Source organism: Vanessa tameamea, chromosome 14 (assembly GCF_037043105.1).
Source record: "Vanessa tameamea isolate UH-Manoa-2023 chromosome 14, ilVanTame1 primary haplotype, whole genome shotgun sequence".
Classification (NCBI taxonomy): domain Eukaryota; kingdom Metazoa; phylum Arthropoda; class Insecta; order Lepidoptera; family Nymphalidae; genus Vanessa; species Vanessa tameamea.
The window spans coordinates 1,161,659-1,189,609 of record NC_087322.1 but is presented as its reverse complement, the minus strand read 5'-3'; the positions used below and the strand labels follow the sequence as shown (position 1 = coordinate 1,189,609).

At 33.3% G+C, this 27,951-nt stretch overlaps 1 protein-coding gene and 1 non-coding gene across 4 annotated transcripts in view; one reads left to right on the top strand and one right to left on the bottom strand.

Moving 5' to 3' along the window:
* Positions 1–27,951, bottom strand: part of LOC113398786 (furin-like protease 2) — a 249,430-nt gene that overhangs the window by 37,078 nt on the left and 184,401 nt on the right. The window lies entirely within an intron of this gene.
* Trnas-gcu (transfer RNA serine (anticodon GCU)) lies at positions 26,007–26,088 on the top strand. The gene has a single exon. It is a non-coding gene; the product is annotated as a tRNA-Ser (tRNA).

Genomic DNA, 27,951 nt, shown 5'->3' with positions numbered 1-27,951 from the left:
CATGAAAATTAAGTGCTTGCCTGGGTTTGTTAGTTGGGACAAATAATTTAATTTAATTTATTTATTTGCAATTTTTTAAATAACTCGAGTTAAGAGTTAAGGGCACAGTTTCCCAAATAATGACTATCTTTAATTAATTCCGGTATAATGTACGACAGTCAAGAACTAGAGGAATTATTAGTTCGGCTAACAAATTAGATCCCAGCCAGGGTTGCCATTTCGCGTCTGTTAATTTGCCGTACAAATTAATATCTATGGTTCAGACCCTCGTCATATGTACCCTCGTCTTGGGAATTGATGCAGCTACCTCGGATTTGTACAAGACAAGTATAGATTAAGTACTTTGATTTAAGCGTCACGAAATATCGCATGGGAGTTAGAACTGACTAACGCTTAATTATATATGAGATTACATCACAGCATGTGTCAAATCGTCTGTCTGTTTACGGACAAATTTATGTTCAACTAGTTTTCGCCCGCGTGTTAGAGGACTGATCGTAGGTTTCAGTTATATAAGTTCAATCTTGCTACATACTCAATTTTTTGGTTTTCTGTTAAGTGGTTCTACCGTAAAAATGAAACCGACAAACGAACATAATTACTTTCGTAATTATAATATTAGTAAATATTTATTGTATCTACACATAAAAACGTGAACATTCTGAGAAATATGTGTGTGTTTTTTGAGTACTTAAACTTAAAGCGTGCAAAAGATAAAACTATCTATGGTAAAGGCCATAGATGAACTAATAAAAAGGTACAACTTTGTTAAACAAAAAGTCAGCCATCTTTTGAGTCTCTCTTTGAGATTTTTAGTATTCATTTATAAAAGGGTAACAACTCACTTGCCTAATATTCCGTTAAATTAACATTACTTATTTTTAAAAGCTTTTATTTAACTTGCAATGTATGTATATATGTATGTGCGAGTGGAATCTTGCTACTCAGTTTTGAAGCAGATCTCTTTAACCGATTTGGCTGAAATTTTGTATACACGTTAAGTTTGGATGACAATACACGAAAAGACTTGACGTCATTATAAGTCCAATATGGTGGAACATTCGAGATGGCAGAATAGTTATTTTTTATGCACTTCTGCAATATAGGTATCAAATGATAGAGCTCGATGTGAGCAATTCGAAAATGAATGTGACGTAATTATAAATTCAATATGGTGGAACATTCGAGATGGCAGAATAGTTTTTTTTTTATGCACTTATGTAATATGGGTGTCAAATGAAAGAGGTTGTCAAGAATAAATTGAAAAATATTCTGACGTCACTCTTAATCCAATATACCATCCGTCCGTATAGATTTCGGTAAAGACGGTGTTCACCTCATTCAGCCCAAGTCTGTGCAATTTCCAGCAAAATATAGTCACGGAACCGTGGAACGAAGAATGCTGCCACTTATATTATGCTTGGACAGGGCTTGCACAGTACACAAAATGCAGGGTAGTACTGTCGATCACGCCGTTGTTTATTTAGGCAAGAAGCTCTTTGTTTCTGGTCACGCATACGTGGCCTTAAGTAGGATAAAATCATTAGAAGGTCTTGTTATTGAAGATTTAGACTGTTCGAAATTAACCGGCAAACGACCTTGCAACAATGATGCACTGAATGAGATGAAGACTCAGAAACCTAGAGTGTCATAACTAAAAAGTAAAAAATAAGTTCAAAGTAAAAATACTTTTTAAAGAAAGCTTTTATGATAAAAGAAATTGTGTATAATTAGGTTATAAATTGATAGTTAAAATTTTAAAGGAAAATATTATTTTCTTCTTTTCAGAGCATATTTAAATAAAAGCTTTTTTTTAAAAAGTCTTTTTACTTTGAACTTATTTCTTCTGTCATCTTTGAATAAATAAATACACGTGACATCTGACGTCGCTCTATTTTATGTTTAAAAGAAGACCTATTATATGTAAACAGAGTCCTAAATATACTATACAAGTATATATAAGTACTTCTCGTCCTTAGCTTGATCCGTGCTGTTCACTGAATATCTGCACGCTAATGTGATACTGAAGACGACAATCCCATCTCCGGGTTGTCTGTGGACTCAGCGGAGAATAAGACAACATTATTACATTTTACTCCAAGCTAAGTGGCTTACTCGGGTTCTTATACAACCCTTATAAGTTATTTGTAATTTTAAAGTCTTCATCCTTATATAAATGCTCAAATCGTTTCGATTTTTAAACAGTGTTTTTTTTTATTATTTAATATAAGTGGTACTGGCAAATGGCTCACTTGATAAGTGGACCTCACTACTAGACATTAACACTAAAATAAATATTAACCATAATTTACGTCGCCAATGAACCACCAGCTTTGAGAAAATCTGCCATGTATCCTTAATGTGTAATTAACTCACAAACTCTTTAAACCAGAACACAAGAATATTAAATATTGCTGTTTAGCGGTGTATCATCCAGATACGCAGACAGGCTTGCATAAAGCCCTACGACCAAAAACATAGCCTTACACTTAACTCCAATTGTACCTGATAGTAAGTACTAATACGGTCTAAGAAGAAGTACGCTTACTTAGAAGATACCTATTCACTTTTGTCTTGAAGGTACCCGGATTATAATGGTCAGGATAAACAGACGCCGGAAGCATTAGTACCGACGTTGAAGACCTAAACTCTCACGGCGTCTAGTACTTCTATGGAGGAAGGTTAAGTCACGTAATTCCTTGCACGTTTATGTTATGTTACGTACTGTATGATATTCTCCTTAATTTTAGTTACGGGTGATATTTATATTTAATTTATCGTTATATTCTGTAATCTGTTGCCACTCGCTTTTGTGCGAAAATTATAATTCATGTTTAAGGCTAACAAATTAAATTTTGTTACTGTTAAATGGGATTTAGCAGTAAGCTCTTTTTTAAAACACTTTTAAGTAATACATACATCTATTATAATCAAATGACTCAATCTTTGCCCAATAGTACTAGAACATATTTTGATGAAATATAATTAATAACATTACTTTCGACCTTTATCGAGATCGGCTTTGATTTGAGATCTTATAAATAACCATTGAAAATATCCTTCTTGAATAAAGTAAAATGTTGTACGTATATGGAATTAGAATCACTAATTAGTAAAATCGACTTAATAATTCAACTAGAATACTAAAAAAGCAGTCTAATGCGAGAGCTAGAGGAACGAGTGTTTCATATTATAGCGGTTTGAATAAATTACCGAAACTAAATTAAAGTTGAGCCAATATAACATGAGCTACCATTTGATGGAATTTAAGCGATGTTGTGTTAAATATAAGGTGGACAGTAATGTAAAGCATACAACGTTGTCTACGGTTTTCCTAGAATATTACCATCATAACAAAACTGTTAGATGTTCTCGTCTATATAATATTTTAATTTCTTGAATCATATTTACAAGCTTGTAAAGTAAATGCCGTCTGCGAACGAAATGAGTTATTTACTACCACAGTACAGAAAATACAGTAAAACGAGACTTTAAATCACTTAGTAATTCACACGGATTATGGATCTCTGTGAATTATTAAAAGCTTTCGCTGCTGCTGTACATATAATTCTTGTACTTTGCTATTTAGAGATGTATTCACTATCCAAGTGAACTGATCGCGCCTTCTTTTTTTTCTGTATTATGTATTGCTAATGACCTTATTGGCCTTAACAGAAGCACCGATTGGGAGGAGTACTAGACCTACAATAAGAAAAACAGAAATAAGAGAAACGTCCTAAAGGCGTCTCCTGCGAAAATGCTGCGCGCTGAATTTGAGGGTATTCTCGGTATGACACGGCAGCCAATGAGGCGTCAAGGAAATACATAAGCAATTCCATAGGCATTAGCCAGGAGAAACCAAAACTATAAAAGTACCACGTAAAATCTGGTAACATTAAGAGATATTAATACTATGACCCTATGTTGGTGCCATCGTACTGACGGTGTTTGGAGTGATGTTTCTACTTTCGAATGAAGCTTAAAATCAGGCAGCTCTTCTGGTAACCTGCCTCCCTAGAATAATTTTTGAACACATCGAACAGGAAGTACCGATGAAAATTTATAATGTAAGCTATAACAGTTACTTAAGTTCAACAGCCGAGGTAAAGCAGCGTGTTTAAAATGTAGTCGTAAATCTTACTAGAATTTATCTTCCAATATTCCTCGGGGGCGTCGGGATATTGATCTCGGTCGGTTATTCAATCGGGCTCTAATGCATCAAACTGTAACGTACCGCCTTAATATATGGGACACTTGATGGATGCAAGAATATGAAGTCTGTTTTCGAAATATTTATTTATGATATTCCATTAAGGCCTTGGGGTTTCCGGATGAGTGAAATATGCGATTTCCATTGCATGAGAAAGGGCCTTCCTAGGCCGCGGAAATCGAAGGAGCACCCTGAGGGAATTATAAGTACCTACGTCCCTTCACACTTATTCAACCAATGGCGTGACGACACGAAACCAATTCACTGACATATGTATTGTCAAAAACGATTAAAAATTTCACTAGGTCTTTGTTCAAAATCCAATCACCAGGAATTCTACTGCTGACATACATATACATACTTATTTATATGTCTTTGTCTTAAATAACCAAAATATAGTTTCGTTAATTATGCCAATCTTTTTTTTGACTGAGCTGTAACGTGAAAACAAATGAATATAAGCTAAGAACTAAAACTTATGCATTTGCTTAACGCGAGCCGCAATAGCTAGGACCCGATGCAGCAGTAAATATAACATGCACATTAAAATGTCAGTAATTACAATGTCGAAGAAAGATCTTCACATGAAGTTACCGCATTCCTACATGAAGTGAGCGAACTTGAAAATAATGTACGTAATATTCAAACGACTCGAGTTTTCTGTAGCCAACATCGTGCAGTCACACAATTGCAGTTATTGTATTTGAACATACGTCGGAAGAGGTCGATACAGTTTTCATCTTCATGTTGTTGTCGCCATTTAAAATTATAATTACATACATTACATTACATTAGCAGCCTGTAAATTTCCCACTGCAGGGCTAAGGCCTCCTCTCCCCCTTCGAGGAGAAGGTTTGGAGCATATTCCACCACGCTGCTCCAATGCGGATTGGTGGAATACACATGTGGCAGAATCTCGTTGAAATTAGACACATGCAGGTTTCCTCACGATGTTGCATTATAAACACAAATTAAGCACATGAAAATTCAGTGGTGCATGCCTGGGTTTGAACCCGAAATCATCGGTTAAGATGCACGCGTTCTAACCACTGGGCCGTCTCGGCTCCTCGGTATAATTTTTCCTTCTTAGTTATTTTTAAGATTGTGATTGTGTGGATAATTTGTGAATTTGCGATTAAAGTATAATAAGTCAAACAAGTTGTAATGTGTAATATGTTTTAAAATAATATATATCATATCGTATCGTATCATAAAGTGGAACTTATTAGTATTTGAAATTAAATAAATGAATGTCAAACATTGTTGTTTTTAATTTATACATAAACTGATAAAAATATTACAAAAAAAATAAATAAACATATAAATAAATTATTGGATATTTTTCTGCTGTCGTTACTATAATGAGTATATACTATACACTAAAACTGCCACCACACAAGTGTAGAGCTTTGCCTATATATATCTCCAGGTGTGTGAAGTCGACCTATTATTTAGCACTCCGCCAAGGTTGGCCGTGCTCTTCTGTTTTTACCTAATACTTAGTCGTAGTACTAATTTTTGAGAACAATTGTGTTATATTTTTTCCGGACTCTCCCCATCGAGTATATTTGTGAAATTTTAAAACGCGTAGTAGTAACAGTACTAGACTTTTGACTATCGAAAGTACTCCTGCACTTTCTTAATATATAATTGATATTTTAAATTAATTTGAACTTTTTATAGTTATCCTAACAATCATATTATTAATGCAAAACTAATTTATTTCTTAGTTTTTCACTTAACCAGGCAACCGATCAATCAACATTTTTCACAAAATTGTAAGATGATGGATGAGTTCATATTGTTTTGCAGAAAGGGACGAGAGGTACCTAACAAACACCTCCCCCTGCACGCGGCCGAAGCCGTGAGAGAAACTGTTCACATTAATAAAAAACTTCAAGGCAAAAGTCAAACTCGTTACACGTTACAGAAATAAATCTTTTTTCAGTAACTTATCAATGAATATAAAAATTAAAATAAATAAAAAAAAATATAAAATTAAAATAAAATATATATATAATTCGACCTCTGTGGTCGAGTAGCGTGTACGCCGGTTTTCATGGGTACGCCACTCCGAGGTCCCGGGTTCGATTCCCAGCCGAGTCGATGTAGAAAAAGTTCATAAGTTTTCTATATTGTCTTGGGTCTGGCTGTGTGTAGTACCGTCGTTACTATGGATTTTAATAATAACACAAGTGCTTTAGCTACTTACATTGGGATCAAAATGTATGTGATGTTGTCCAATATTTATTAATAAAAAAATATGTATTTATTTATTTATTCGTTCTTTAAATGAAATAACTTAACGGACATCTGAGACAACGATTATTAATTATCAAACGCTCGTCGAAGTAAAAGACAAATAATTCAAACATTTTGAATTATTCTATGTTTTTGTTTTGATTGCAATTTGAAAATACAATCAAGTTTCGAATCAAAACAACATTAATCAAGTGTTCTAAATCGCATTTAGTAATGCAACACCTTATTTTGTAACTACTGTCTCACCAAACACGTCAGTCTGTTGCGGTTCTCGTGCAGTGTTTAACAAGATGTTGCGTGTAAGGTCAAGATTATACAGGGAGTTTAGATCTAAATTACATTGTAATGTCAACGTTACCAGTAATTTCCTTGAGATTTGACTTGATTTGTAGCTGGAGGATATTCCGTTATATAACGGTTGTTTATGCACTACGTATTTTAGGTGAATGCTATTCGTAATGGTCCAATACAGACCAATATCAGAGCATTGACAGAGGTGACAAAACTCATGTTAGTCACTCTCAGATGATTACAATAACTAAATAAATATATACACTTAACAATGTACATGAATACGTATGGAATTATACTGAACCCGATAGACACATTGGTATGATTCCGTTTCCATCCCCAAACATATATATATTAAAATCAATAGTGAAGTTCAATTCTTCCGTAAAAAAGGGAGTTTTACGACACGTCTTTCTTCCGCCGCAAAGTTGTAATTAATTGATTTATAAACGTAAACAAACAAAATGGAAAAGAACTTCTTCCTTCCTTATTAAGAACTTTCTTGGACTTTTGCATGTATTCAGAGTTCACGTGCTCTAGACAACTCATTGGATAGATATTATACGTACAAATTAAGTGAGCACCGGGTTCAAAGCGCAAGTATTGATAACTGGTGTTTCAATTTAGCTTTATTTCATTTCTTGAATACAATGATTGAAGTTCTATCACGCTGATCCAGCAGCATACAGGTGTCGCGAACACACACATACTTTTACATCGCAGTTAGATAAATCTGTCTGCATTTTATAACTAAGCCAAGACAAAATATGTAATTAAATGTTTTTATGATATCGGTAGGCGGACGAGCAAATGGGCCACCTGATGGTAAGTGGTCACCACGGCCCATAGACAATGGTGTTGTAAGAAATATTAACCATTCCTTACATCACCAATGCGCCACCAACCTTGGGAACTAAGATGTTACGTCCCTTGTGCCTGTTGTTACACTGGCTTACTCACCGTTCAAACCGGAACACAACAATACTGAGTATTGCTGTTTGGCGGTAGAATATCTGATGAGTGGGTGGTACCTACCCAGATGGGCTTGCACAAAGCCCTAGCATCATGTTTGGTATGTTTTCCTCATATATATAATGATGAATTTAGCAGACATCGATCGAGAAACAGAACAAGTTCAAATCAAAAGGTTTATTCAATATAGAATCGTACACTTGTTTATCGGTTATCTAAAATCTACCACTGGTTCCAAATCGGAGAATATTTGATTACTTCGAAACGTATTTAATCTATTCTAACTTAATTATATTACCTATTCCCCTTACGACTTTGACCTGTTACCGACTTTAGGTATTTAGATTTTGATATATTGCTTAATAAAGCGGAAATATACAATACTTTAATAAATCACAAACTATATCCTACAAATATTTTAGTATTTCAATTGATTCTTTCCGTTTAGATTTAAATAGTTATTTGATTAATAATATGGTTTTTATTTTGACTATAAAAGGATCTAAGTTTATTTCTCCAATTCAAGTCGATTATTTTCTTATTTAAATATTTTATTGTTAACAATTATATTCAACAATAATGTGCCTTCTTGTTTATTCTGCCGTTGCCATAGTTACATAATTAAAGTAATTATGTGACTATGGCCAGTTATAACTTATGAATTTGAAACTTATTAGTGTATATATTACATAGTATTAAATAAATAGATAAACAAGAAAGTTGTGCTGACAAATAAATACTTACATTATAAAAGTATGAAGAGATTTTATTTATAATTAAAATCCTAACGTCGAAAAGAAAAGTGTACTAGTGAAAAATAAAGTGTTGTGCCGTTTGAGTGATTAAAATAATAAGGCCGTAGCAGACCACTATATCATCGGTTAGGAAATAAAAACCTTGGACCTGAGAAGAACAGGCAAAAGAAACTCAGCAAAAAACTTATATTATAAATTAAGCATTTGAACCCAAAATCTTCATTGAAGATCGACGTGATTTATCTACGGGGACTTTCATCTGTCAAATTATAATTCATATGGAAATTAAATTATAAAAATGTTGTACAAAATACAAATTAAGACAATACCCACGAGATATAAAATAATAAAGTAATTTGTTTCGATATCCAAGTAAAATGATATTGCGTTATCCCCGTCGCCTAGTGACAAATCCATGGTGGGATTGACTGTATATTTCGTACAATAAAATAAATACCTTACGTTTTTTATTCCGAGTATCTTGTACGGCTGGTCTCGCAGTATTCCTTTCCATGTAAATATGCTGTTTTACATTCGAACGAATAATTAAATAAATGTTTCCTGCTATCTATTTTAATTTCGAGCATAAAAACCGCAAAAAAGATAGAAATTTATTTTTTTAAATATATACGAATTAGTCATTGCTTCCGACTTCAAAATATTACCTATATCAATTTTTAATTTCGAAGAAAACCTTATAAGGTAATAATCCATTAATAGATAAGTTCTAATATTAATATTGATGTTTATTTTTTTTTAATTTTATAACTCATTGATTTGGTTTTCAGTTGTAACTAAAGTTTGATTTCATAATGTCCGTTAAATTTGCTAAACTAAATATCATAAATAAAATTTCAAGACGTAATCCAAATAAATTCTAAGACATTCGTAAATTCTTTAACGTGTACGTTTCTTTGAAATCAGTTTTAGAAATATAAAAAACGTTTTAACGAGTTAACCCATTTCGTGATTTTTTTTATTTATTTCAAAAGGCGCTACGGCCTAATTTCGCTCGGTTAAGGCGAGCCACGCAACACGAACTCTATAAAAAACGGGACGTTTACTTTATACCACCATAAAAGAACCGCATTTATAGCGTACACTAGCCGTTTCCCGGGACTCTATTCGCGTCATATTTATTTTTTCCATAGATAACTAAACTACGGTTTAGTTATTAACAAGATACTATAGTCCAACTATAGGATCTTGTTGTGAGATAGCAAACAGACAAAGTTCTTCTAAAATATTATTATTAGTTGTAATTAAATATATTAAACTACATTTTAAGTTTCTGATGCCGCTACTATGAAAAGAATATCGTTGACAAATTGTAGTAGTTTTTTTTTAATATCATATTTCTTAATGGTCAATGACCACCTTCGGCAATGGACAATGGCACTGTAAGAAATATAAACACAAATCTTCTTCTTCTTCCTTCTTGTTCTTAACACTGAAGAGCAGTGATGAGCGATGGAGCAAGTGATGTATGAAATGTGCGGCCAGAGACACGCTTGCACAAAGACATCGAGTGGGTAGGTTTAACAGATGACGGGAGGTACATTCTACCTTTATTAAGCAAACGCACCAGGCGTAATCTCATTAATGACACTTTGAATAGATCATGCAAAGAAATAAATATAACAAGGCTTCACCACCCCCCATCGCCCCACGAGCGTCTATACCTAACGAAGTGTACCAGTATCTCTTCATCTTGTTAATGACACTCGAAAGCGGCATTTTGTGTCCTCATCTCACATAGTGGGCGCAGCGTGAATAAGTTACGTTGAAAAAAGAATTTTCCCCCTTGTTTTGTAAGAGGACCTTACGTGAACACACGATATACAACAGCAGTAAAAGAACAACGACCCATATCGTAAGCTATTTACGACTTTATGCCATGCCCTGAAGAATTATTATCGAAGAACAGCAGATAACAAATGGACTTGGAGTTGTTCACTGTACGTGTGCTCAAATCGTGAATAAATTATAAATTTTTTTCGTGTACGTATAACGGCTAGACAAAATCCGATAAAAAAAGTATTTTAATGTTTAAATTTCGAATACGTTTAAATGTGAAAACTAAATGGAGCTAAAAAAGTCTACGAATATTTCTACATATTAATTATATTATTAATCATAGTTAAATTATATGATAATTTTTAGTTAGCCGCATTTAAAAAAAAACAATAAAAAAATTGTTTTATTAAATTAAGGTATAGAAATTATTATAGAAACTGTTCTTTATAATAGTAATAATAATAATTAAATAACATTTATAACAGTAGCATATACCCTTTCTCACTGTACTACCGACTAAAACCGAATACCGACACGTTGATTGGACCAATCACGACAGAATATGTGATATAGGAAGTGACACTTCGTAGCGCGTGAACGCTCGCCTTTGGACCTATGACTGCACAACGTCATTTAGTTTTTACCGGCAAAGAGGTTACGAGTGCGACAATATCAAAGGCGGCCCTTACACGGAGGGCTCTTTGCATTAGCCGACGCGATAAATTACTCGCAACGCTGAAATCCATTTAAAAACTTTGACAAGTGTACAAAAAATGATTCATTAAAATTCACAAATTAAATTTATTTTTATTTACGTTATATTTTAAAAAATCTAATTTTAAATATATTTTTTTCGTACATTAATTTGTTTCTTCGTTATTTTTGATTTGGTCGGCATTGGTGTGAGATTTTTGAAACAAATACTCCTTAGTTTCTTCTCGAAATGCTTTTAGGATTTACTCGAATCAAAATCGAAATATATTTTTGTTTTATTAATTATTGAATTCAATGTAAAGCTAGCGTTAATTTTAAGGAATATTTATGGTTTATGTCTATGGGCGGTGGTGATTACTTACCATCAGGTGTACCTATATCATATTATCTGAGCTCAGACCATATATTGAAGAACCTTCATTTAATACCCTCTCCCACCATGATCACCATATAGCACATCCGTTTCGATATATTTTTGAGTGTATCTTGTCTGATGACTAGTATAATATAAATATAATTTCATCAGCCCGTTTAAAGTAAGAACGAACGAAGTCGCAATAACTCTTAAAATGAACGAACGACCGAATGAAAATGTCATGTAATCATCTACATTTTTTTTAACGCTCTAGGAGTCTAGTTGAATAAAAACCAGGTGCGAATAAAAAAGGTATTGATATTGTACACCGAACGGAATCCGATCGGCCATTCGATGCAAACGGAAATAAAAGAGCAATTTTCGCGTTTCATTCGTTCAAAATAAAATAAAAAAAAAAATAAAATAAAAAAAAAAATAAAAGCCGCGGACGGGCTTCCTTTTTCCCTTTCCCTTTTTTTTAAGGGTACATTCATTTTTAAATGCCTTTCTAATTGAAAAGACAGTAAACATCCTTTTTAATTTACATAGTGGTAGGGTTTTGTGTAAGACCTTCTGGGTACCATCCACTCATTATATATTCTACCTCCAAGCAACAACAATTACTATTGTTGTGTTCCGACTTGAAGGTTGAGTGAGCCAGTTTAACTACAGGCACAAGAGACGTAACATCTTAGCTCCCAGGGTTGGTGGCGCATCGGGGATGAAGTAATAATTCTTACAGCGCTTATGTCTATGGTTGGTGGTGACCACTTACCATCACCTGGCATACCTATACCATAAAAACAGAAATTATAACACGTAACTGTTTAACCATATATCTACTAGTTGTGACAAATAACCATCCCCTGTTTTAACCCCCAAAAGATACGTTATTAGTACACCTCCACATCATATATACACCATATTATTTTAATTTCAAGTCTCTTACTTCAAAAACATAGGACTTCTATACAAACTTCCAACCCCGTTTAACCCCTTAGGGGTGGAGTTTCGTAAAATCTATATCGGTCTACACCCTATAAGGAACCAACCTTGTTATAGTTGCTGAGATTATATATCAGTGATTGATATTTCGCTTTTATATATGTATATACATATATATTATTGAGAAGAGAATTAAATTGTGTTTAATATTAAAGTCAAGTTTTAAAGAAGTACAACATAATGCTTAAGATCTTTAGGAGCTGAGAAATAATTATCACAATCAAGGGAGTAATAATTAATTCATTCACATTTATAAGCCAATCCTCATATAATCAATGTTATATCTATCTATACTCATAAAAGTATGAAACCGATATACATAATATTTATACCAGAAGCAACGCATTACGGAGAAGATTTTATTGTATAATATTAAGGCATACGTAGTTACGTTTCTCAGTTTCACTCGCTTTAAATTTAAACTATTGATGAACTTAACTATATATGCGAAATTTATGATCTTACTCTACCATTTAAAAAAAATGATTGGATAATATTATCATTATTATTTGCCATAATAGCATTTATACATATGTATATAACATTTTCATAGCGTTGTTCGAATAAATACACTTAAAATAAAATCATTAAAAAAGTTTGACTTAAATTCGAAACCAAATCATCGGTCATGTTTAAAACGTTACGCCAACTTTTTATGGTCAAAAGCAGGATTACTGAGGATATCGTTACAACAAAATAAAACACTAACAATTGCAAATCTGTGATCACAGCACTAAAAAATGTTGTACAGGAGTAGATTATAAATTTGTTAAAAAAAACTTTTTTAGTATCGAAAAAAATACTTCTCTTTATTTATGCATACTTGACATAAAACAATCTTATAATATGTATGCTAAGTATCGTTGAATTTCTGAACACATTTTTGTGATATAGGAAGACAGACGAGCAAATGGGCTACTTTATAAGCCACCACCGCCCATAGACAATGGCAATGCGTCACCGACCTTGGGAACTAGGATGTCATGTCCCTTGTGCCTATAGTTACACAGCTCACTCACCCACAATCTGAAATACAACAATACTGAGTACTGCTGCTTGGCGGTAGAATATCTGATTAGTGGATGGTATATACCCAGAGGTACAAAGCTCAAGTAAAAAATATAACTGTTAAATAATACAGTACCTTTTTACTTTAAAGAATGTAAATAATGTTATAAATTTAACAAATAAAGCAATAATAAAATTGCGTTTTTATAAAACCAAATCAGAATAATAAAATTATGTATTTAAAAAATAAAAACTATATGATATTATAAACAGATAATATTTTAACAGCCAGTATCTGAACTATTAACAGATTTAATGCACTGCATTTATAACGATAAACAAACAGCAGTGCGAAAGCAGCAAGTCGCCTACTGAATAACCGATATAATCCTCACCTGATACAACCGAAACGCCTTAGAAGCTCCACAGATTATATGCAGCTTAATGTTTGAAGCATTAAGAACGCTTTGGAACATTCGCGAAAGCAATTATCGATACAAGACGTCGCCGATATGGCACTACGTTAAAATATAACGTAACATAATCCTTAATCTATTTAATAATATGTTTCATAAAACCACTTTTAATTAAATATAAGACTTAATTAGATTAAAAATAACGTAACAGACTTGAAATAGAACACCAGCTTATTCCACCACGCTGAAAAGTAATATTTTGCACCTCGGTTGAATGACACAATTCTGCCATATTGGATTCTTTATCATGTTTGCCCAGCTTTAAACGAGCTACCTTTGAAAAGATCCATGCGTTCTATCCACTGAATTATCACGATCATATAAGCGTATAAACATAAAAATAATATTAATAATTGATATTTATTCTAATACTAATCTCAATGGAGATCAATCAACTATGGGATATATTATAGTGCACAAATTTATGCGCAAACACAGATTCAATCTCTGCTCCATAACTCTAATAATCCGAAACGAACGGAAAGAGTTTAGACGCAGGACTAATGGCTTTATGTTTTTCCAAAACAGGAAAGTGTAAACACTTCGAAACTCCAGACTAAAAAATAAAATTACTTGCTATCGGCCCGACCTGGGATTTGAAACCAGAACCACAGAATCTGTAGCCTTATAGCCACTCGACCAACGAGACAGTCATCTAACTAAATAGAAAACTAAACCCTTAATTAAGTTGTAAAACGCAAGCAAAAATCATATACACAATTATACCGAAAACACGAAATAACATTAACACGAATACATTTTCAGACAGACAGTATACCGTTCATGGAACTCAAAGTGTTTATTTTTACTCGTCAAAATCTCGTCGACGTCAACACTTCTTTATCATCTTATTTAAAAAAGAACTTCCAAGGTGGAGTCGACGCTACCTCGCCGCTACAAATTACGGACAAAATTTAGTGTCTGAAATATGTACCCTCACTATGACTTTAATACTTTTCTATAAATTTTATCTTAGTTACCACATTATAGTTAATATACCATTTCACGTTTTACAACATCCTGACTAGTCAAATCGTGATAATAACAAGTGCAAATCGGACAAACTTCGGGCTTGCACAAAGCCCTAACACCAAGTAACTAGTAAAACCAAGTACTTGGTGTTAGGGCTTTGTGCAAGCCCGTTTGGGAAGTTGCCGACCACACATCATATATTCTACCGCAAGGTATTGTACTTAGTATTCTTGTATTCCAGTTTGGTGTTTAATCTTTCTTTTATTTTGATCGATTTTAATATTTTGATGTGCCTGCATTTTACTTCCAGGGGTTCATATGGAAATTTGAGACCCTGATGGCCGGTGACGAGTCGTGAATCTTAAGCGATGATTTTGAACCCGGGGCAAGCACCAATAAATTTTATTGTTCTTAATTTGTATTTTTAATTAATGTCGCGCTCAGCAGTGAAGGAAAACATGGAGACCTACACGGGGTGGATGAGAAACGGCCACGAGTATCAACCGCATTTGTGCAGCGTGGTGAAATATGCTTCAAGCCTTCTTCTCAAAAGGGAGAGCCTTTGCCCAGGAGTACATAATAAAACATACATAATCAGCCTGTAAATTTCCCACTGCTGGGCTAAGGCCTCCTCTCCCGTTGAGGAGAAGGTATGGAGCATATTCCACCACGCTGCTCCAATGCGGGTTGGTGGAATACACATGTGGCAGAATTGCCCAGGAGTGGAACGTCAAAAGCCTATTACTTACATGGAAATTTCAGGATTACAACTTTAATTGTCTTCTGCTGTTTTCTTTTGCGCCTTCTTTGTTAACGTGAATTTGAATTGAAATCTGAATTGGTCAGACGGGTAGTATTCGGCGAGCTATTCTATGACGGGGTGGGTAATTTCTATTACAGACAATTTAAAATGTATATAACGTGTTTATCACGCAAAAGGCAACTGATTTAAATTACTTGCGCAAATTAATTAATCTCGGAACTATAATTTACTACTGGTTGAATTTGTAACGTCACAACAATTTACATTTGAATATTTAACTAGATCCATCTAAGGTTTTTCCGAAACCAAAAACCACGATGGAAGTTATTAGGCACTTTCTTTTTCTGTACTTCTTACGTTACTGGAACTTGTATGCAATGATCCGATGAATGATTGTTACAAACCAATAAACAAACTAACGTTCCCATCCACAATGCTAATTAGGATTTAACTTATCAGATACGTCATTATTCACTGTTATTATTATTTTTTTTTATCTTATAAAATTCCATCATTAAAACGTTATGTACAACTGAAAAATATATAAATAAAATTCAGATACAATATACGTAATAATAACCAACGTGAAAAGTAAAATTTTCAATCAATTAAATTTAAACGAGCTATCATCGGCAAAGATGAGCGTGCGAACAAAATTATGGCAAAATTAAAATAGTTAATAACGAAAGTGGATAAAATAATACGATGAAAATTTCGGTTTCCCTGTATAAACAGCGCAATTTAAGCACCCATCGTGAACAAACACTGAATTCATTTATTTATAGTACACTTTGCACTGCACTAACAACTCCGGCGTACTTAGTGGAATGAAAATGATAACGAGGCCACGACGCCTAATTTCCAATTCGCAAAGTACGAAACTGTAGTGTAAATGGGAACTTGTCTCGATAACAATTTAAATGAGGGAGTCAGATGTTCGAATATGTGGTCACGTTAGTCATTGGGACCGTAAAAAAATCTATCAACTATACGTATTATTTGTTCCGATCTCGGATTAGCTTTATGATCTAGTCCTAATAATAAATCAAATTTTATAGTGAGACTTTATGTACTTATGATAGACAATATTTCCTTAATAAATTATTAGTTTTTTTATATTGTCGGTAGCAAAACCTGGCATAAAAATCATCAGATTTCAAAACACACCATTTGACCAATACAGAACTCATTTTTTAACGCTTTCGAGTGAGAATAATTCATTGATAAAGCTATCATCGTGCCCAAGCTCAGTTTTACTTATTTACTAAAATAACAAAGAAAACTAAAATAAAAACTTACAAAATGAGATCAAATTGAGCTGTTCTAGGGGTCCCACATGGCGCCCAATTGACCCCGGCTTGTCAACGATGGACCTCGCCTTAACGGTACAGAGTTTTATGTGTGCAGTCATCTAGTTGAGTAGCAAGATACGACGATGTTGATAATATAAAAACCCTTTTTAAATGAAAAGGCACTGAATAGGTCATTATAATCGGTTAAACAGTAATAAATAAATAAATAAATAAATATTGGACAACATCACATACATTACTCTGATCCCAATGTAAGTAGCTAAAGCACTTGTGTTATGGAAAATCAGAATTAACGACGGTACCACAAACACCCAGATCCAAGACAATATAGAAAAGTAATAAACTTTTTCTACATCGACTAATCGAAACCGGGACCTCGGAGTGGCGTACCCATGAAAACCGGTGTACACACTACTCGACCACGTAGGTCGTCGAGTAGTGTGTACAGTACAGTATCGAAGTAAATACCAATCCATTTCATCATAACTATTTTTATATTATATAACCATCAGAAACCAATAAATATTCATAAATGAGCTTAGTATTACCATACAGTGTGGTTTTTATCAATGATCCGTTGCAATTTCCGAGCCTTTCTCTTGATCTGATCGAATTAAATTAAACGAAAACACTCAATGTTGATATTCAATAAAGAAATTCTCCGCTAGTACATTTATTTCAATTAAATATTGTACCGTTGGATAATTTTATAGAATGTTTTTTCAATGAATAGAACAAATTTAGAGAAAAATTATCTCACATTTAAAATTTTAGTAGTTATTATGAGTAAAAATAAGTTTTAGTCTTTTCATAATTATTTCAACATATCATTTACCTTACAAACTACTGATTCAAAGAACATAGAATGAATGCCATCTGTAATATAACAAAAAAAAAATCATATCCCGTGAAGCGAGTGAAGGTTTTACTAAACCTCCTTCGAAACGTACGAGAAAACGAGTCGTACATCAAGAGTACAAATTTCCTTAACATACATAAATATTTCCTCAGTCCCAACACGTCTTTATAATAAAAACATCAGTTGAAACGCCCCTGGAAAAAATAACGCAATATTAAACGCGATAAGTTCACGACTGAGCACTATTGTACAGTCAGACGAAATAAAATTTATAATGTCAAATTAATTATATAATACCCTTTTGTACTGTTGACTGGATAGAGTTGATAATTCTTCTGTGGGGCAATAAACTGGAGAATAAATTGCACGCGTTGTTAAAATACAAAAAAAAAAAATTGTGTGCAAAAGGTTGCACAATTAAGGAATCCATGGATGCTGTTGATGAGATTCCTTAGGTATCAAACTATCCCCTCCAGGCTATTTCTTTATCAGATTAAAATTGATAACCGAATAGACAAATAAACCTGCTAAGTTTCATTTGGAGGTTCTTCTCGTGTCAGGATATTTTTCTTATAAATCAATAAGTGTAATGCTTCTATACTGAATAAATAAATTTGAATTATTTGTATCCAATCTCCTCATCTCACACATCTCAACATTATCACCACAACTGAACGCATCCATTTATCATCTTAGACATCCAACACTCCTATTAATTCGTGACGTCGGTCTTATATTGATTAATTAATGCCCTCAATGGTTTCAGCCAACACTTTTCAAGGGAGGCAATATTGCAGTACACAAATATGTGCTCAAACGGAAGTACTCTTTTTACCTATTCTCATCGACCAATAGTAACACCACGCGACTTTCTGAAACACAGGAATATTATCACTGTCAATCTGCAAGCTCGAGGATACTCCAGCAAATTAAAAATGAAAATCTATTTGCTAGCAAATAACTTATAGATAGAAAAAATTGGATATAAAACAGTTGTGTATTTTCGAGTACAGTAGCACGCAGACAATTTCATTAGAGCGCATTTTATTTACTATAAGAAAAGTTCTTAAAGTGAAAATATAAATTAAAAAATAAACTTCAAACGAATGTCAAAACTTTTCCAATTACAGCGTATATACATATTGTTGTACGTTTAACTTGAAACATACTATTGTTACCGACGTTACACAGAATGAGCACAATAAATATGGGTGGCGCGAATAGGCGCAGGTGTGAGGAAACGTCGGTAGGAAGACGAGAACGTGAAAAACTCGTTCGCGAACAACAAAAGAATGAGATATATCTCGGGGTGGCCAGGTGGCGCATTGAGATAGTGCTGACGTCACGTCCCGTGATTTAGATGTGACCCGATTCTGCATTATTTATTGACTGAAATCAAAACCATTTCCATTCACAGTTGACATTAACACATTAAGTTCGAGCGAACTTTCGAGACAATAAATAGTTCGTAATGTTATAGGTACAACTTTAGACATTTATCAAGCGCGTTTCGTGGTTTAGTTTGTTTTGTAAATAATTACTTCCATCAAAAATGTTAAAACAGTAATTCTTCTTTAAATCTCCATTAAACGAAAGATCGTTTAATGGATCAAAAGAGAGCATGTGTGAGTGCAAAATATATTTTTCCAAATATTATTGCCATATTAAGTTTGGAGGTTCGGAGGCAACAAAAAAATGCTAACAGAGACAACCACATGAGAGAAAAAACTTTTTGGATATTTTTATTTTAGAGATTATTTTGCTTGCTCTCCTGTATTTGATTTTTTCGTAAGAACGCGTGTTATGCGCAGGCCAGACCATTGTAGACCTCTATATGACAAAACCAGTATCCCTCATATGAAATTTACGTAAATGTCGAGACTTTTTCACATCAAATTCAAGAAAATCATCAAAGTAACGAATACGTTAGAAAACAGCGACGTACAATTTAACTTTTCTATTGAATTAAAGTTATTTCAACGGAAAACAGCTACCACGCCACATGCTGTGCGGTGTAAGCGATTGCTCCGATCCCAGTAACGCATGCTCGGCGCGATATTGAAATAAGTTTTAATGGGTGCCACCATTTACAAACTTATTCAATGGCCGTGTTTTCGTCGAGAAGCGGATAGCGGCGTTCGACCACTTTGAATTCTAATGTTGTCATAGTTTGATCGCGTTACAAATGAGTCTATGGTAAAGTTAGTTATTCATGTGATGAAGTTTCTGAATTTAGATTTATCGGATACCTAATGAGCCAGTCGAAGTTCGATTTGTTCCAAGTCATGACGTCAACTTTACATCATAAAGTTGTTTAGCTTTGTTCATTGACCCTCAGTCTAATTTCAAAGCATTTGCTTTCTCAATATTACAAATTCTAGCATTTAAAATCGACGATCACGAATAGCTATTGTATAAATATGTACTCAATAGATTAATTTGCTAAAGTGATTGATATTAATAAAAACAAGACGCATTCGTTTAAATTGATTTAGTCTGGTTTTTATTAAGCTCAGATAAATCATATTTATACTCAAATTTTGGTGAATAATATCTAAGAGATAGTATATCAAAATCCTATTTCAAGTATCCTATTTCAAGTAAGTATATATTTGGGAATATTTTAATAATGTTATGAGCGTTAATCGAAACCGTTGAAAAGTTTTGACGTGATATTCTGACAAACATCGTAAGACAGATATTATATTAGTTATTTTATATAATTTCAAATAATTATAAAGTTTAACGAATATATCGTATATAAGACACATCTAAGATGACGGTCTTGTAATTAAAACACAAGCTACTAAATTTTCATGTGCTAAATTTTTGTTTATAATTAATTTGGTACAACGATTATGAATGTGATCAATTTTTATCATCTACCTAGCTCAGGTCATATATTCACAAATTTTAATTTATCGGTCTTAGTATTTCTCGAATGTCCAGTTCGGCCATACAAACATCTCTAATCCTGAAACTTATTACCGCGTCAACTTTGGTACCTCACAGGGCTCAGACGCATCCCTGGCCCAGGATTTTATCGTCCAAATGTGGGCCGTAAACGTTCAAATGGTAATGCGACCGCATCATAAAAACTTTCATAGAAAAACTTAGGGGACCTCGAATGCTATCGAGACGAAGGTTTGATGGCCACTCGTATCACTATCGAAGTTTAATGGAACTTGTGTATCGGTTTATTGCTACTTCGGTCTAAAGGTGTATTTTTCTGTGAAGTAACCGTTAATATATATTTTTACAAATGTTTACAATTAGTTCAGTAAGTCACGAACTCTTTTGCCTATTAACAATTGAAGTCATTGTGAACTGAAATTTTGTCACAAACGAACGAAAAGTTCCTATTAAGAATATACAAACAAAATCGTTTCGAAACCTACCCCACCATATTACGCTGACCAATCAATATGACCCCAATTTACGCGTTAGATCGTCAACTAATATCAAGCTATGAACGACCGGGTATATAATTTGCATAGCTAAAGAGGTCAAAATTTGGCGGTTGAGTTGGCTCACGTGTGGAGCACCCATTGAAGCGGTTAGCAATCAATGATAGGACCCGTATAGGCCGTGGAGATTATCTTAATAGCGTCGACGTTGAACACGAATTATGTATTCGTAACGCACAATCGTGCTAAATGAGAAGCCAATCAGTGATATTGAGGGCTGCCACTTATTTTAAATAAAATTCATTTAATTTAAAGAATTCCTTTGTTTTACCAGTTAGTCATGTAATCTGCTAGCTCTTATCCCATTTATTTGAGTTCGGACCCAGTGTTCTATAACATTGCTCGAAAAAAGATTTTGCAGGCTTTTACGGCTGACAAAAATATTTAGTACAACATCGGCACAGTATAAAACAAGGTTGCTCCCATTGCACGCCACGGTTTCCTTTTTTTATTGTCTCAAAAATGGGAGTAGATAGATCTTTTCAGAACAGAGAACAAAATTTCGTAATCAAATTGTTAATAAGAATTATTTGTAACAAGAATACACACACATATTCCATAATTATTATTTACAATAGTCAGCGTATAGATAACCCTATAGCATAACCGTTCAAACGGTAAACGGCAAGTATTGACGTGACAACAAACCAAATGGATTTTCGTAAATACATTACTAACGATCACGACCATATTGAATGAATTAATCTATCTATCCATAATATTTTTATTATTCTAGACGTACTGGCAAATGCGCTACTAAATGACCACTTACCAGTCACCATCGCCGGAGGAAATAATTACCGTTTCTTAAATCGCCCATAGGATGGAAAAAAATAAAAATCACTTGTGCCTGTAATTATACTGGGTCACTCAGCCTTCACACTAGAAAATAAATAAATAAATATTGGACAAAATCTCATACATTCCTCTGATCCCAATGTAAGTAGCTAAAGCACTTGTCTTATGGAAAATCAGAAGTAACGACGGTACCACATACACCCAGACCCAAGACAACATAGAAAACTAATGAACTTTTTCTACATCGACCTGGCCGGGAATCGAAACTGGGACCTCGGAGTGGCGTACCCATGAAAACCGGTGTACACACTACTCGACCACGAAGGTCGTTAAAAAACAACAATAATAGTCCTGTTTAGCGGTAGAAATAAGTGATGAATGAGTGGTATCTAATCTCAAATGTAATAATGTACAGTACTTGATTATGAAAACATATGACCGAGTCGTATATACAACTGTCGGAAGAACGAATACGAATTAGGATTGGACGTTGTCTATTGATTGTCCCACTGGGCATTTTATTCGAGAACATAACTATGGAGTGGATAAAACGAGAGTCCAACACGACAAAACACACACAGTTACACAGGTTCCTGACCACGACGACCACGACGTCCAAACGACGGTTGAAAAATGATAATGGAATTAATTGCGTGACACGTAACCTTCCTTTTAATTTTCATAATATTCTGTGTCTCGAATACATATATTTCAAGTGGTTTTAGACTAGCACTACTAATAACAATGACATATCAAGATTAAAATGAAGAAAATATTTATTTAAATAAAGGTAAGAAGAACAGCCTGTAAAACTCCCACTGCTAGACTAAGGCAGGAGGCCTCACTTTGAAGAGAAGTTTTGGAGCTTATTCCTAACAAAAATAGTCAATATATGTTTTTATACACGGTTATTGGTAATTCGAAGTATTCCCGTTAGGAGTTGATAGAAGTGACTATTTGCGATAATTTTAACCCCCATGTGCATAATGCAAAAGTGAACCATTTTTGAGTTATGACGTTTTTTAGATTTTTTCAAAATAAGTCAAAAGTGCAATTTCAAAAATTTATTTAAAAAATGTATCGAAAATCTATTTTTTTTTTTCTACAATTTGTAAAACAAATGCAATTCTTATGTGAAAAGTTTTTGAAAAAAGAACTATATGAGTATATTGTTCTTTTTTTTCTTCCAGTTTGCTTCCTGCATCGGCATATTAAGCCTATTTGCGAGACATTCAAAGAGCAAATTTACCTTTTTTTCGAACACTAATTTCCACAACTCTTGATTTGTGATAATTTTTTTCAGTTACTTTGAAATAAGATCCTAGTTGTTATACATTTTTGGAGAGCTAAAAAAAACGGTTATGTTTTTAAAATAATCTGCAGGACAAGTTTGATAATGATTTTTTGTGTTTTTAAGGCATTTTCGTGGAAAAAAAATCAAAAAATATTTATATTATATCGTAAATTTGTACCGATAATTATTATTTTAATATTGATAAGTTACCAGTATTTAATCGATTTTATAAATGAGAAGAAAAATATAAATTTGCCACAGCAACGAAGCATCGGATCCATATTTATTGCATAGAGAGATAGACGATATCAGAGAAAACGTGTAACGCGTAACTCCACTACACGGATGCAAAAACAAAAAAAAAATCACGTAAAATTTTTAAAAACGATTTTTTAATTGGATTCTACCCGCGGCAGCGCATGCGTAGTATTTAGAAAAACTGACAAAGTGCGAATTGGACTCATAGCGAGGATACCGTAACGATTCTGTGCTCATATCCGAGTATAAATAATGACATATTTTGATATAAAAAAATGGAAAAATCAACAACAAAAACCCCGAATCGCCCAAACCAAAACACTAACAAAACAAACCGTGACATTATTCAGGGCGACCAGGAATAGACAGACAGAGGTACGGAAACCAAGATCCTACAATAAGTTATATATATATATATATATATATTTATTATGGCATTGGTTGACGGACGAGCATATGGGCCACCTGATGGTAAGTGGTCACCACCGCCCATAGACAAAGGCGCTGTAAGATATATTAATCATTCCTTACATCACTTATGCGCCACCAACCTTGGGAACTAAGATGTTATGTCCCTTGTTCCTGTGATTACACTGGCTCACTCACCCTAACCTCTCTCTCTCTAACCGGAACGCAACAATACAGAGTACTGTTATTTGGCGGTAGAATATCTGATGAGTGGGTGGTACCTACCCAGACGGGCTTACACAAAGTCCTATATATTAAAGTGCCCCTTTCATTACTAGATCAGCCAAAATATTGTGATTTGAAGTTCGAGTTAAAATTCGACCTCACCCCTAGCATTCCTTATTATTACAAACATCACGAAAGCCATTCGAGCTAACTTAATTAGAACCAGCACTATTATTGGAATTTACAGAAAGGAAAGTATCTCAAGACCTATGCAAGATACAAGGGGTATTTTAGCTACCATTGTATTCCAGCTACAATAAATAATACCCCGGCATTATTATTCGAGGAGATCATCAAGGGAATGAATATTCCGCGTCTAATGGAGCCGTGCTTTCATTAAAACTTACATAATATGCCCGGTGCGCGTGAATAATAACAACACTTCTTCGGAATATGAATGAGACGCAGTGGACGAAAACATTGCATTCTAAAGTTAAGCTTAATTTATACACTCTACAGCCTATTAAGCCGGAGTCAGTACCCCCCCTCCCCGTTTTATAACGTACCTTATTTTAAGAACACATTTCATTTTAAAATACATAATCACGCATATGTTGTGTTTATAATTTTTATTTCGATCGCATTGATCTACTTGTCATCTGATGGCTAGTGTTCATCACAGACCATAGACATTTGCGCCGATTGAAATTTAAACCATTACATCGCTTAAATATTACTGTTTTGTTGCATTATATCTGCTGTATATGTGGTGGTACCACGAAGCTCTATCACTAAGTAAAACACAAAATTTTCTGTTTTTCTGTCATAAATATATCGACATTCGAAAGAAACCGACGCAGCATAGTTTAACAAATCCACCGCTTAACAAAATTTATAAGTAATCGTTATTGTTTTAATTTAATTCAGTTCCAAGTAACGTAACAATTATTATTAATAATTGTTATTTCATATGTAATATATGCTTAGTTTAATATTAAGATGGTCATTTAAAATAACTGAGAAACTTGCAACAAGTATTGCTACAGGTACATTCTGGACATTTTGTCGAACTCAGTAATTCACAGTACACTGGTTAGTATGGAAATCAATATACAAATTACATTACAGAAAAAAAACCAAAATCAAAATAAACCCTATCCTAGAAGCCTTTAAGGATTAATTTTGAATCATCAGAAGATTTACTTTAATAAGATAAAAATCGGTGACTAACAGTAGATATATATTAGAATACTAAAAGGCAATATTAATAAAAAACTAATAAACCATTACATAGTAATATTTTCAAAATATTAATATTGTAAGCGGGTTGCAATATATTCGTCTTAATTTATAATCGAATACCTTGCCCTTAAAAGTCGAAAATTTGATCTGTGTTCTATGTAAATTTGTTACTAATACATATATATATATATATAAATTAACATTTCAATGTATAAACTTGACTAATACTCAAAAACTTGTAAATATGAATTTTTCATGCAATCAAAATTTAAATACATTTTAAATATTTAAAAACTGAAATATTATAATATTTAAAAATAGAAAACCTATCGAGAATATTGAACTCCAACATTATAAAAAACAAAAAATTAACACTCATACGAAACAAGATATAATTAATTTTACTAAAAAGATCCCATGTCTCATAAACTAGTGTATTATATGGTGAACTGGTCTCGTTAACGGTACTTTTCAACGATACTCTAACTAAACAACTGTTCAAATATGCTAAAAGTGAAAGAAAAGTCAGAGAACGTACTATAATTTCATGTCATACTTACATGACGAGGTGGCCGAGTGGTTAAGGCGTTGGACTGCTAATCCAATGTGCTCTGCACGCGTGGGTTCGAATCCCATCCTCGTCGAATTGTCTTTTTGATCATTTAGTTTATTATAGGAATAATAAAACTTATTTAAAATAATCCGATTATACAGACATGAAATTAAATGAAACCTTAAAAGTAAACGAAAAAAAAAAAACTGAAAATAAAAAAAATGGGAATTAATAAGATCGATCAGTAAATAAATAAAAAAATTACAAGTAACAAACGATAAAGAAGCAAGTCATTGACCTTATAAGTTTAGGAAAAACATCGTGAGAAAATCTCCACGTGTCGATTGGAATTCTGATAAATAACCTGTAGCATTAGGAGATTCTTAGACCTTCTTCTTAGACCTTCTTTTCTAAAGAAACGAAGGGGGAAGGAACCGTAGGAAACGGGCTGTAACATTGGCTAGTCTGTGTTTGAAATACTGATTTACAATTAATTCATTATATTCAACGGTTTTCTATCTTACAACACGTACCATCGTTTTGTTTTAATTATTTCTAGAACCGTCTAACGAGCGACCGCTTTATAAATAGTTTTTATTTCATGTTATCGTTGATTTCATTATATATTCCACTTGTTTAAAATGTAAATTTTATAATGTTTAAATACATTGAATAATAAGCTCAGCCCATTTTATTATTCAATGTATTTAAACGCCTTAAAATATTATTTTTCTATCTCGTATGTTTCGTTGTTTAATACAAAATTTGTTGAATATATTTGTTTATAAAATTTCGGTGTGCGCGTGTTCGTATTTTATATCATTCTAAGCAGCATGACCGGTTTGCTGATTCGGTAGTTCAGGTTAGGTTGACTAGGACTTAAGACTGTTTATTTTTCGCCCAAATCAATTTTTATATTCTTTGGATATCGTACATAAAAAATCAAATTAAAATAATCAGAATATTTTTTTTTATTTATAATTTTTTAATTTCTCATTGGTTCGAACGAACTCGAAATGCTAATTATTTATATAAAGACAAAATGTTAATTGTATATGTATTGAATCCAGTCAATACTAAAACAGATACATTACAACTAATGAACGCACAAAACATTACGTTGATAACATAAAAATACTGCCAAGAACTGTTCTCAAGTCATTTCTAAGGGAATACGTACAAACGCCGTGCGCGCAGCCACGACCCGACTTCTGTAGGAAATGACTTTGTTTCCGGTACAACTCTATTATAAAAACAGCTCAGCTCTTGCTTGTAATAGGGTTCTAAGCCTATCGGTAGGTAACCGCTCATCACATATTCCCCCATCTAATAGCGAAAAAGTATTGTTGTGTTCTGGTTTAAAGAGCGAGTGAACCATTCCTACAGGTACAAGGGACAAAACGATTTAGTTTTTGAGATTAGTGCCGCATTGTTGATATAAGGGACTGTTAATATTTTACAAGTACCAGCAAGTACTTCCACAAACCCTGTTTGAAACAAAATTATTTTATTATTACTTTTAAAACTTTGAAAAATATCTAGTTTCAAAATTACATTATTAGTTAAAAATATTCTCATATCGTCATCGCTTATCAATGAATATTTCGGGAAAATATTTAATGGAAATTTAAAATCAAACTAACATCAAAAGCGGTATTGCAACCAAAAAATATATTTAAACGTTCACTAGAAACTCGCTTGATTAAAATAAATTATTCAAGGCTTTAACGATTATTACGACTGTATGCGATGATTACCGGAACGAACATTGACATTTCAATGATTTGAATACTTGTACCTACTACTTGTTTGTGAAGTAGCTGACTTATATTTCTGCAGATATCGAGGACCTGAATTCAATTCCGAGTGGAGCGCCATTAATTTGTGGCGGATCATAGCGTATTCATTATTTTGTTTTTGTAAGAAGGATTTTGTTTCGTAATATAAAACAATT